The sequence below is a fragment of the Parus major genome, chromosome 4 (genome assembly GCF_001522545.3).
Source record: "Parus major isolate Abel chromosome 4, Parus_major1.1, whole genome shotgun sequence".
Classification (NCBI taxonomy): Eukaryota; Metazoa; Chordata; class Aves; order Passeriformes; family Paridae; genus Parus; species Parus major.
In genome coordinates, this window is record NC_031771.1 from 54412332 (window position 1) to 54423612 (window position 11281).

The following is an 11281-nucleotide window of genomic DNA, read 5'->3' on the forward strand; positions in this document are numbered from 1 at the left end:
GGCCGGCCCCGCCCCCCGAGCGCGGGTCCGGGGCGAGCCGTGTGCCTGCGTTCCCTCTGGGATCGGGGTGCGGGACTGCCTCGTCCCTTTCCCTGGCCCGTGGGGCACTGCAGCGTCCAGAGCTCCCGCGGAAACATGGGCTTGTCACGCCTTCCTCGCCACAAACCCGGGGCCTGCCAGCAAACCGTGTTTGTTGGGCACCTCAGAGACCCACGGGAGCTCGGTCGGAACCCGTGGTGTGGCAGCACGGGGGTGCTACTTCTGCTGCCTTCTGAGCTATTCCAGTGTCAGAGGTGGGGTTTTACCCTTTCCCTACAGTGGAAGCACCGTTCTTGGCAGCTGTTCAATGCAAACAAATTAATAGTTTGGCACGTACAGATGTAATGTTGATGTCAATGTATATGTCTCTGAAAAGACTAAAACAAGCGGCCTCTCTTTGTGCTCTAGGAAGGCTGTAGCTCAGCAGTGAAAGAATTCATACATGGCTGTTGAATGTGTGAGCGTTGGGGAAAGTGTCATTATGTGCTTGACCTGTTGAACTTTTCTCTAGGCATCTGTCCATGCCCACTATCAGTGACTGGATAGCTACATTCCTCCTGTCCCACGGACCTTTGGTCTGACCCAGTGTAACAGTTCTTATTTCTTAAATCTGTGTATATTTTCTATGTGCATATAAAATGTAGAGGGGGAAAAATAGTTTCAGCATTTCCAGTCGTCTCTGATGTGGTTGTGAGCCTGTGTGGGTATATATTGGGGAATCCGTGCTATGTTGCAGGGTTAATATGAAAATGCATTTGCAGCATCAAAGAATAATTGATATGTGTTTATCTTTGCTGTATTCTGGCTTAGCACTCCAGAATTATTTGTTAAATAGCATTTGTTTCAAGATCTTGGCAGTCTTACCTGGACTAAAAAATCCAGGGTGCCGAGCAAGGCCTTACCAATGGTCACATGCTGAGTAAATGCTGCAGGCTGAGTACTAGTTCTTCTCTGAAGAGTGAATTGCTTCACAGCACAGTTCTCATAAACATGAGTTTGGTGAGCTGCAGAACTGGTAGTATCTGGCTTCCCATTGTGTTCCTGTCATACACCTGACATTGAGTTGTGTGCAAGCCTGAACAGAAGTTGTCCTCTACCTGGGGCGTTCTCAGGCAATGTCTAGCAAGGGTGGAAGCAGTGCTGTACTGCACTCTCCTATAAGCAGCTGCCTATTTCTACAGTGCGTAGGAACTCGTTCAGTTTAAGGTTTTTTTTTGTAAACAGTCAGCTTCTCCTTCCCTCACCTTTAAATCAAGCCCAAATTCTAGCAATTCTTCCTTCAAAACAGTTTTCTTGGCGTACTCAAGTATTTTTTAAATTGACCGAAATACAAGACTACTCACATCCTTCATGACAGCTTATCTCTGGCATGGTAGCCACTTGCCCCAGTTGCGTTTGTTTGTTAAATCAGCTTTCACAGAGTGAAGATCACCTATTTTTAACCATGTAAAAAGTAAGTGTCCACTCTGCATTAGCTGCCTAATATTCTAGAAACACAAGACAGGTGCTACCAAAGGATGATTCATTCCCTAACAAAGGTACTTTCAGAGAGAGAAAAGTTTGATCTCTCTCTGTTGATTATAAAGAAAGGTTCTGTCTTGTCTTGCTGCAGAATCCAGAAGGTCTTTGGTGATCCCTGGCACATGCAGTGTGGCACACACTGCTTGATTCTTAATGCAAGCAAGAACAGTTGTACCAAATCAAAGCATCCTGCAGGCTCTTCTGCTTCAGGTACAAGATCCCTTGTTGTGTGCTGAGGGCATAAGTTCTCGCTTCTTCTTCACAAAATCAAGCCTCTTAACTGGCACCTTGGTGCCATCAAGAAGTGCTGAGGCCTGTCCTTGGCAGTTTGTTTTCTCTCTCCAGTCTCCAGTTCCTTGATTTTTGAACATTTGGCCTTCACACCCTCTTGTGTTAATGTTTTTCTCTCCCTTGTAACCCCTTGATTCCTTCCTGCTTTCTTTTATCTTAGCTGTCCCTTTCTAGGGAAGGCTTGAGAGCTTTTTTGGATTAGATTAGTTGGTAGGTAATAGTGTCTAAAAATAAATGCCTAAACAAATGTGTAAGAATAAGCTAAGCATGTGCTATGCTTCCTTCAGGTACCTCACCTATTTGCAACACAGGAACTTCCTAAATTTTCCTTTCCAGATCTTAGGGTGTACCGAGAGGCTTGGACTTTATGTTAGCTGATTGTTACTGAAGTGAGACTGCCTGAAGAGGAGAGCATACTGTCAGAGCCACGTCTCACCTGAGTACTTGAAGAAGCTAGAGAGTCATGGAGCTGGGATGAGTTCCTTAGACTAGACAACAAACATTACAAATGCCAAGCCATATGCAGTTTCACTATACATAATATGTAAATTGAAAAAAACAGATGTTGCGAAACAAGCTGTCAGTACGGTAGAACCAAATATACATAAGTTATGGTTTTTGCAGCCAATAATCAGCCTGCTTCTGTATATTCATTCCAACAAGTGTGCCAGACTTGACTTCACCTGGGATGCCTGTGGGAGAGCTGGGGCTGACAGTTCTTCTGGATTTGCTGGTGCCTGAAAGACAACAATCTTCTTCTGTGGTGTCCTGCATCATGAAGTGGTTGTTAAATTTTGTGTGGTGAGTTTAACCAGCAGTGCTATAGAATAGAAAGTATAAGGACAAATCACATTAAACCATATAAAATAGCTATAACTGTATAAAGACAAAATAAACTGTAAGGGTTACAGAGCAGCTCCTCTGGCTGCCATTCGGGTAACATGAAAGGGATCATCAAGGCAGCGGCTTCTGAGTTTTTCCCCTGAGTTGTTATCATCTCTTCTAGAAATTGCCCTGCACAGCTTAAGTTCTTTCCTTTTATAAACCCGGGAGAATAACATCTTCAATTGGCCAGTGTTAGGAACAGGATATTATTATATGAGAGGATTTTGGCCCACTGTTCTTTTTTTTTTTTTTCCTTGAACAATAAAACATTTGGCGTTTATAAGAACTGAATGGGATTGTACTGAGATGCTGTGCACTTCAAAGTGGTCTGTGGGTTTAGCTCCTTTAAAAAGGTTTGTCTTCTTTTGTGGGGTAGGATCCTTACTTTTTAATGATCAGATACCACTTAACAAGTATTAAAGTTTTTGTGAACACACACTAAGTCATGAAACTTAGATATAGTAAGTAGACTCGATATGTCCACAGAGCTACTTCAGCACTTCCTCATTTGGTAAATGAACTCAAACAGAAGAATATCAGGAGCCTAATGTATACAAGACAAAGTAGCTCTGACTAGTGGTAGAATCTGCTCTTTCCTTCCTATTAACCAGCTGGAAACCATACCTGTGATTTTGAATATGGGCTGTAATTATATGTACGCATTAGAAGTATCTTTGCTTTCATTCCAATACTAAACACAGATTTTTTGATTATTTTTTTGCATGTTACAGTTAAAAGTAACTTGCAGATATTATTGTCTTAAAAAACTTCTGTGGATTGGCTCAGCATAGTAAAGACTCATTGCCTGCTTGTAATGCAACAAGTTGTTCTTTCCACAGCCACAATATTTATAGGCCTCTCACCATTTGCAGTGATTTACTACTCCATTTGACCTCTTTTTCAAAGCTCTACAGCCACAAAAAAAAAACCCCAAACCAAACCATAACAAAAAAATTAAAATTGAAATCTGTTTCTTGTTTTCTCCTGCTATTTTACCACTCCTTTTTGTTTTACATATCTACTCCTTTTCCTAGGGTCTTTGTTAACCCTCTCTATTTAGGTAGCTACGTCTATCCCTCAGTGCTTGCAAGGGTACTGCTAAAGATCTGCTCAATCTTCCCTGGGATCAGGCTGTTTAGGGAAGTACACAGTCTGCTGTCCTGTGGTCTGTGACATTTGCCTACTTTATTGCTCAGCCTAAACTGTGACATGAGCTTGCATATGCATTCCAGGAACTGCACATTGTTCTAACTGGTAACAAAATACACGATTCACATACTTTTGCTAGAGCTGCTTCCTCTTAACCCTAAAGTTGATTTTTTGTTAATGACATTTTCCTCTCATGGAAGCATGGTAAACAGTCTGGGACTGCAAGTTATTCATATAGAAAAGCAGATGATGAAGTTTGACATTTTACAGGAAAAAGAGGTCTGAAGATTTATATCAATGTGCTTCATTCACTGTTTTTTTGTTCTTGATTTTTTTAAAACTCTGAAAATAATGGTCATGCACCCTTAGGAAGGAGTAAGGTAAGTATTGTTAGGTAAGTATTTCTCAGCAGTGAGCAGCCTATTGAGTTATAGTAGCTTGTCTTTTCTTCTGGTGGTTTTCCTCATTAAAAAAACAAAAATACTAATTACCCAAATATAAAAACACTATGTAAAAATCCCTTTCTTAGATGACTGTGTGTTGAAATGAAATTAAAAACAGTGGGGAAAATTAACACTAGCAGTTAAAATATTTTGCCTTTTTCTCTTATTCCCACCTCCTTGTTATGTTTTTATTTGTTTGTTTGTTTGTTTTTAAAGTTAAAAATCTTAAAATTCACAGGAGATGGGCGGCTTTCTTGCTTTATTCGAAGCCTCACTTCCGTCATGAAAGCCTGCTAAACTTGAAGGATATTGGTTGTGGTCACAAGAATGCAAAGCAGTGATCTACTCTGTTTTTTCTTCTTTGTGCCCTGGAGTTTAACCAGCACACTAGACTAATATTCTCTTGCTGGCTAGTGGCACTTTCTGTTTCTTTTCTTTTTTTTTTGGTAGTGGAAGTCATTAGATTTTCTCCCAAGAGAATCACTGCCAAAGTAAACAAACATCTTCATGAAAGGAAAATAATGTATAGAGTATTCAGAATTCCATGTTTTACAGAAGAGTATTTATGGCAACCAACTAGTGAATTAAAGTGAATGAAATCCTATTTCTAGTTTGCTACTTTTGCTGTGCTAATTGAATCTGGCAATTTCTGCTAGCTTCTCAGCTATGCAGTGCAAGTACTGGATGCTAGTTATAATTTAGGATGAAGGAAAATATGAGATGAAACTCAGCTTAGAAATAGGATTTTCTTTTATTTTTTATTGTTGGGAATTGAATAGTGCATGTAAACCTCCAAGGAATTGCTGTTGTCTCTAAAATGTTCTGCATGTGGTTGGCAAGAACAACAAGGACAGAGGAAAGTTCAGCTAAAAAATTCATAAAGGCTGTCTGGTGGAATGCATTACAGTCATCTGTATATCTCTGTGCTCTTATCCCTCTGAACTGATAATTTTTAGCTGAGATGAAACGTTCTGAGGAACAGGAGGCTGGCAGATTTGCAGCGTAGATTGTTTGAAGGTTTAAATACTGTGACTATCTCATCTTACTGTAAGTCTGTAGATATAATATAAGCTGGAGTTGCTGAAAAGTGATAGAATGGCTCATATGAACAGCCAAAAAAAAACCTGTGAAGAGCTTATTTTGTGTGTGCTTCAGAATTCTGCACTCTTTCCACCTCCTCTACAGGATAGCCATAATTCACCAGTGGAGCAGAGACACTTCAAATTTGTTGACGCTGAGACCGTATCTAGTTCTTTGTTCAGGCAGTGGCTTTCACAAAGGGAACCAGTGCTAACTGGGAACTGCTGCCAACACCATCATATGTTTCTTGACAAATGCAAAGTGTTCAAAAAGTTGGCACTACAAAATAGAGATACTGTCAATCTTTGTCTAATTCTCAGAATGCCTTTTAAGCTTTTAAAGCTTGTGTTGTTGCTGGTGCACTTGCATATCAGATAACGTTTTTGACAGTCCTTAAAATATGGCTGGTTAATTTGATCACATTACTAGAACATAAACCAAAATTCTGAGAGTGCTAAGATTTTACTGCTGTTTTTTGCTATGTGCTGTGAGCAGAAGAAGGGTTTGTGCAGCAGTGTGTGCTACTATAGCCAGAACACAGTATTTTCGCATCTCCTTTTCTATGCACTGTGCAGATGCAGCTGCTGCTATTTACCAAACATGAAGGTGTTGTTCACAGCTCTGTGAGTAAGTTTGGGTTCTGCTTTACAGAATGCATGAGACATCTCTACTAATTGCACAGATTTTCAGGCTATATTTCTGTACCTGAGTATTGTGGTGTAGGAGGCAAATTGAAATTTTAAGGAATTATTGGGTAGGTCTCCAGAAGCTCATGGAACTGAATTGTGCTTGGAATAACTGTGGTGCTTCCAGTGATAGTAAAATTTGTTCTGAAGGGTGGAATACTCTGGTGTCACTGTATGTAGGAGATGAGGTAGGAGACCCTAGGAAACTCTGGAAATTTTTGGGCAAGGAGGATTTGAAGTAGCACTGATTGAGTCCTGTAAGTAGCCCTGATCACAGATACAGCAGGAGGAAGCAAATATGTGTCTGTAGCTATGTCTGCCCCTCTGGAGGAGTGTACAGGTCATGCAGCAACTTAAACAGAAGGAGTTTATGTTTGTACCTCAGCAGGCTATTAAAAAAGTGCTTACAATTGCTACAAGAATATTTATTAAAGTTTACTTATTAAACTCTTAAAGGTAGTTGAGGAACAGGTTTCCCTTTTGTGCCATAACATCTCTGTTTTACGAAAACCAAAGGCAACCTATCTGATTTATACATGAAAATACATTCTCTTGTACTTGACCTTATTTTCTCTTTGAGTGTAAGATGGATGCTCACTAATTTGAACCACCACCCACTGTCTCAGTAAAATTATTTTCAACAGATTCTGCAACAAATTTGCTGCTTTAATTAATATGGAATTATCTCAGAAATTACCAGCGCAGACTCTTCAGATTCACCATAGAACTAAAATTAATCAGTCTAGAGCTGAAGAAGCACAGATTAAAATGAAAAAATACATTAACCATATAATTGTGAGTAATTATGATGATATGTGCAGTAGTCAAGGTGTGGTCAACAGCTCTGGGCTGGCCATTGGGATATCAGAGTTAGGTAGTGAGGAGCAGCCAGCCTGCTTGAGGGTAGGATGCTCTCCTTCCCATTTGCTGGGGATGTGCAGCATCTTTTAGGAAATGCTCCATCACCCATGGCTGGAATGATGAGACTTGTCTGGTGATGAGGCTGTCCCTCTGGGAGGGAAAAGGGGCAGGCCTGGATGCAGTACAGAATTGAACTCAGCTCCGCCATACAGCAAATGAAGGCTCTCTCAACACTTGGCTGGTTTTAGTCATGTCCCAGCTGCCTTCCCCACCTCTGGCTTTTTGTTTGTTTTTTAACCTACCCAGTTATTTTTCTGAACAGTGAAGAGTTCTCTACTGAAACTTTTGCTTTTTTTCCTGTGGGTCTCCCTCCTCCTTCTGAATATGCCTAGCTCTAGCTGGGACTCAGAAAAAAGAAATTTTGGGTTCTCCCATAATAATTTACATCTCTGATCTGATGATGAATTGTAAATCAATGTTAAGCTTCATGACTTTTGGACATTCATACAATTATGACAATATAAAGACATTGAAAAGCAATATGCCAATTTTGCCCCTATATTTTGGTTACTAAATCATATTATCCATGTGATTATTTCTTAATGCTCATGTATAACATTCTTAATAAGTGTAAAGAAAAGAAATCCAAGAAAAATCTTTGCCAAGAAACTATGCAAAAGCTAAATGTATTAGAACATTAATGTTAAAATATTTTAGAAGTCCATTAGCTGTAAGAAATAATAATTTACCTAGAAAATGTAGAGAAAATATTGCACTTCAATAAAATGAAATATATTAAAAAGGAAAGCACACAATTAAATGCCATCCAGACAACCTTAATTTACTTTTATAATGAGAACTTGAGGAAAATGTGGAGTTAAATTTAGTTTATTTCAGTAGATACTATTTTTTTAACCCTTTATTCCCAGTCTTTTATAAAAGAATTATGATTGCTTGGATGCCTTATCCACCAACTCCTCTATTTTCATATGTTTATCTAACTTTATTTTCATAATTTTTATCTAACTAAGCATTGAAAGTCGTGCTTTCTAACCACACAGGTACAAGGTGAAGGAACTAAGGAGAGGGCAAGATTGTTGCCTTCATTTTTTACACAGGGAGTACAAAACCTACTGTAATTTTGTCATTTCATCTCTCATTATGGCACTGAGAGTTCAGATCCATTTTTATGCAATGGCACAAGACAGATTGCTGCTTAAGTATATCTTACAGAAGCTGAGGAACATGTATGCCACAAATCAATTGTACCCATGATATTAAGAGGGAAGATTACATAGATCGTTAAAAAATTCCCAAACCTTGGCAAATGACCTTGAGTAATTGTGATATCATTTTGGGTCAGTGTGCTTTGACTGGTGGTCAGTCAAGATGAATCATCCAAGGAACCTTTGTTTTCACAGTTGTAATCTTTTCTTTTTTTTTTTTTTTTTTTTGTGCTTATATATTTTTGTGCTAAGGAGCAGAAAACCTCATAAAATTTCTACATTGGGAAATCGAAGGGCTTTTCATTTCTGTCTTCCCTCCAAATAACCTTTCTTTTTTTCAACATTGAAAGGTCTTTATAAGAGGAAATTTACCAGAGACTAGAGTGGTATAATTATGCCTTGTGGATGCCTTTTGATCTTGCATGAATGCCTGTAGAATTCGAGTGTCCACATGGGGAGTTATACCATCAGAACTATAGGGGCGTAATTATGCTGGCAAATTCTGTATTGAGACAAATGCTTTATGAAAAGGAATTTTATTTTGGCTCTTTACTTTTCAGCTTATTCATGTTCTGAACTAAAAGGAGGTGATCAAATCAATGAAAATAATGAAAATTCAATGGTTACAAAAGGCTGGGGAAATTGGAAAGTAATAAATATATACGTTTCCTGATAACACTCCTGTGCGGTTTTGTTCTTATTCTCTTGCCAGTGTTTGAGTTTGTGAAGGCTTTAGTGAAAGGTTAATAAATAAGGCTTGTTCTTTGCTGAGCCTCATAAACTAATATATGTAATAGCTAAACACTGGTAGAATATTAGAGAGTCTTAGCTCCCATCAAAAGCAGCTGGGGCTTCAGGCAAATGAGACACTGGAGAATTAGTTGAATATTTTTTAGTCTCTGTAGGACCTCAGCAGTTAACACTGAACAAATCAGCCATTGAGTGAATTTTCCTATGTCCCAGGTCATTTAAATTCCTAAATATGTGAGTCCTAGGACAGTAGTCAAAATGTTCTCTACAAAAGTAGCCCATATACATGAAAATAACTTTCAGTAGGTCAGTAAGGGTGTAGTAACACTAATAATTATTTACAAAATGTGCTTAGAGTAAATTACAAGCATGTCAGTGTAATTGCTGCATAGACTTTAAGAGAAGAAGTGCTCAATCATTTTGGTGATGTAATCCAGTCCAGCCTTAGCACTGACCACAGAGTTTAGCACTGTATGTCTTGCATGAAGACCAAGGTGAACTTCATTAGAAAGATGTCCTGTTCATATTTAAAGAGTTCAGAAAACAAGGAGTCCACCACTTGTATACCAAGAGTCACTGTTCATGTGAAGTGTTTTATTTGTGGTCTGAATTTAGCTTTGACTTGTTCAGTCTTTGCTGGGTTAAAAAAGCCTTTAGTGCTGGAGAGTATTCAATGAAAATACTTAAAGGCTGGGATCAAGGCATCTCAGCCCTCTCTAGTTGTTAAGCAAATCACATTGAGGCACTTTAGTTTCTAACCGTAAGGCAAGATTTCTGTATCACCAGTTTTTCTTGTAGTTTCTTTTAAGTTTTCAGTCTTTCTTAAGTAAGAACATCAGTGTTGTCAGCAGTGCTATTACTAATGAGAGAATTACAGCAGGAGTTGAACAGAGGCATGCTCTCTCTTTGCTGTTTCTGAAGCATGGAGAAGTTTTTGTTTTTCATATTTCTCATCACAAGCCTTTTATGAGAGATACTTTGCAAGGGTCTCCATTGGATAATGTGGTTTTTAAGGCAATCTTGTTAGAAGGAGACAGCAAGGTTATACCTTGCTGTGATAACCAGAATATTTGGGTTTTCCCTGGGTAGTGTTGCACACAATAGTAGTGCTTCTCTCCTGCTTCATATTTTTTTTTTATCTGCTATGATTTCTTTTAGAGCGGAAAATACAGCCTTCAGTGTTGTAAATGGTTTTTACTTTTTTTTTTCAACATGTGTAACCAGTATTTTTATCATTAATGAAGCATATGTCTGTCATTTTAAGTGACACAGATTACGAGGAGTCATGGCTGTGCCATTTTCTTTATTTCCTATTTTTCCCCTGTAAAATTTCCAGGTACTGATTCTTTGTTTTCATCTAAGCTTATCCCTGTATGTTTACCCAATATACTCACCCAAGGTAGATTAGTAGAATTAGTCCAAAAGAGTCTTTCCTGTGAGCTGACTGTTGAAACACTGGAAATGGAAGGTGGGTCTGGTTTTGGTTATCAGTAGAACTCTGTTATTTATTTTTAATTAATGTAGAATAGAGGTCTTTGCATGGTGTCATTAAATGTTTAGGTAAGTGTTTTAGAAGGATACAAGTATGTGGTTTTGCATTTGTACTTCATCACTCTGTAGGTGTTTCAGGCCTGCTGTGCAAGCACACTGAAGCATAATATTTAAATTTCTTTTTAGTTAGCAATAGTTCCTAGTCCTGAACAGTTCTCCCCAGAGCAGGCAGTGTGCTAGTCATAGTAAAGCCTTAGAAAGACCATCTGAGGAACTTCTTTGGTGTTCTGAAGATAGTGAGATCAGTTTTATTGTGATTGTGGGGATTTATGCAAGGGGCAGAGTGCTGCAGACATGCTTAGAAAAGGGAGCAAGGAAGCCCATCAGCCTGAGATCTGCTTACAATGTGACCCTGAGAAAAAGGTGATGGAAACTGTGAGTAAGGAAACTGTCTCCTGCAGTTTGCTTCCCACTGTGTTCAATGAAACAGCATATAATGTATATGGTTTGTACATAAATAGGACTGCATTGAATAAATGCCTATCAACAATTTAAGGTGCAACATACAGTACATCAAAATTCAGCAATTTGTTTGTGTATTTATTGACAAAGTTTATAGTGGTATCTTAGGAAGCCCTCAGTGAAGGTCAACGGAGACAGAAGACAGTGATGATATTTTAACTAAAACTACACAGCAAGTCTCTTTTTTGTCTGGAGTTCTAACTGAAAATTGTATATTTCTAGCAGCACTGAGTATTTTTGTTTGCTTTGTGTTTTCTAGTCAGTACTCCTCCTCCTCTCCTCTCCTCTCCTCTCCTCTCCTCTCCTCTCCTCTCCTCTCCCCTCCTCTCCCCTCCCC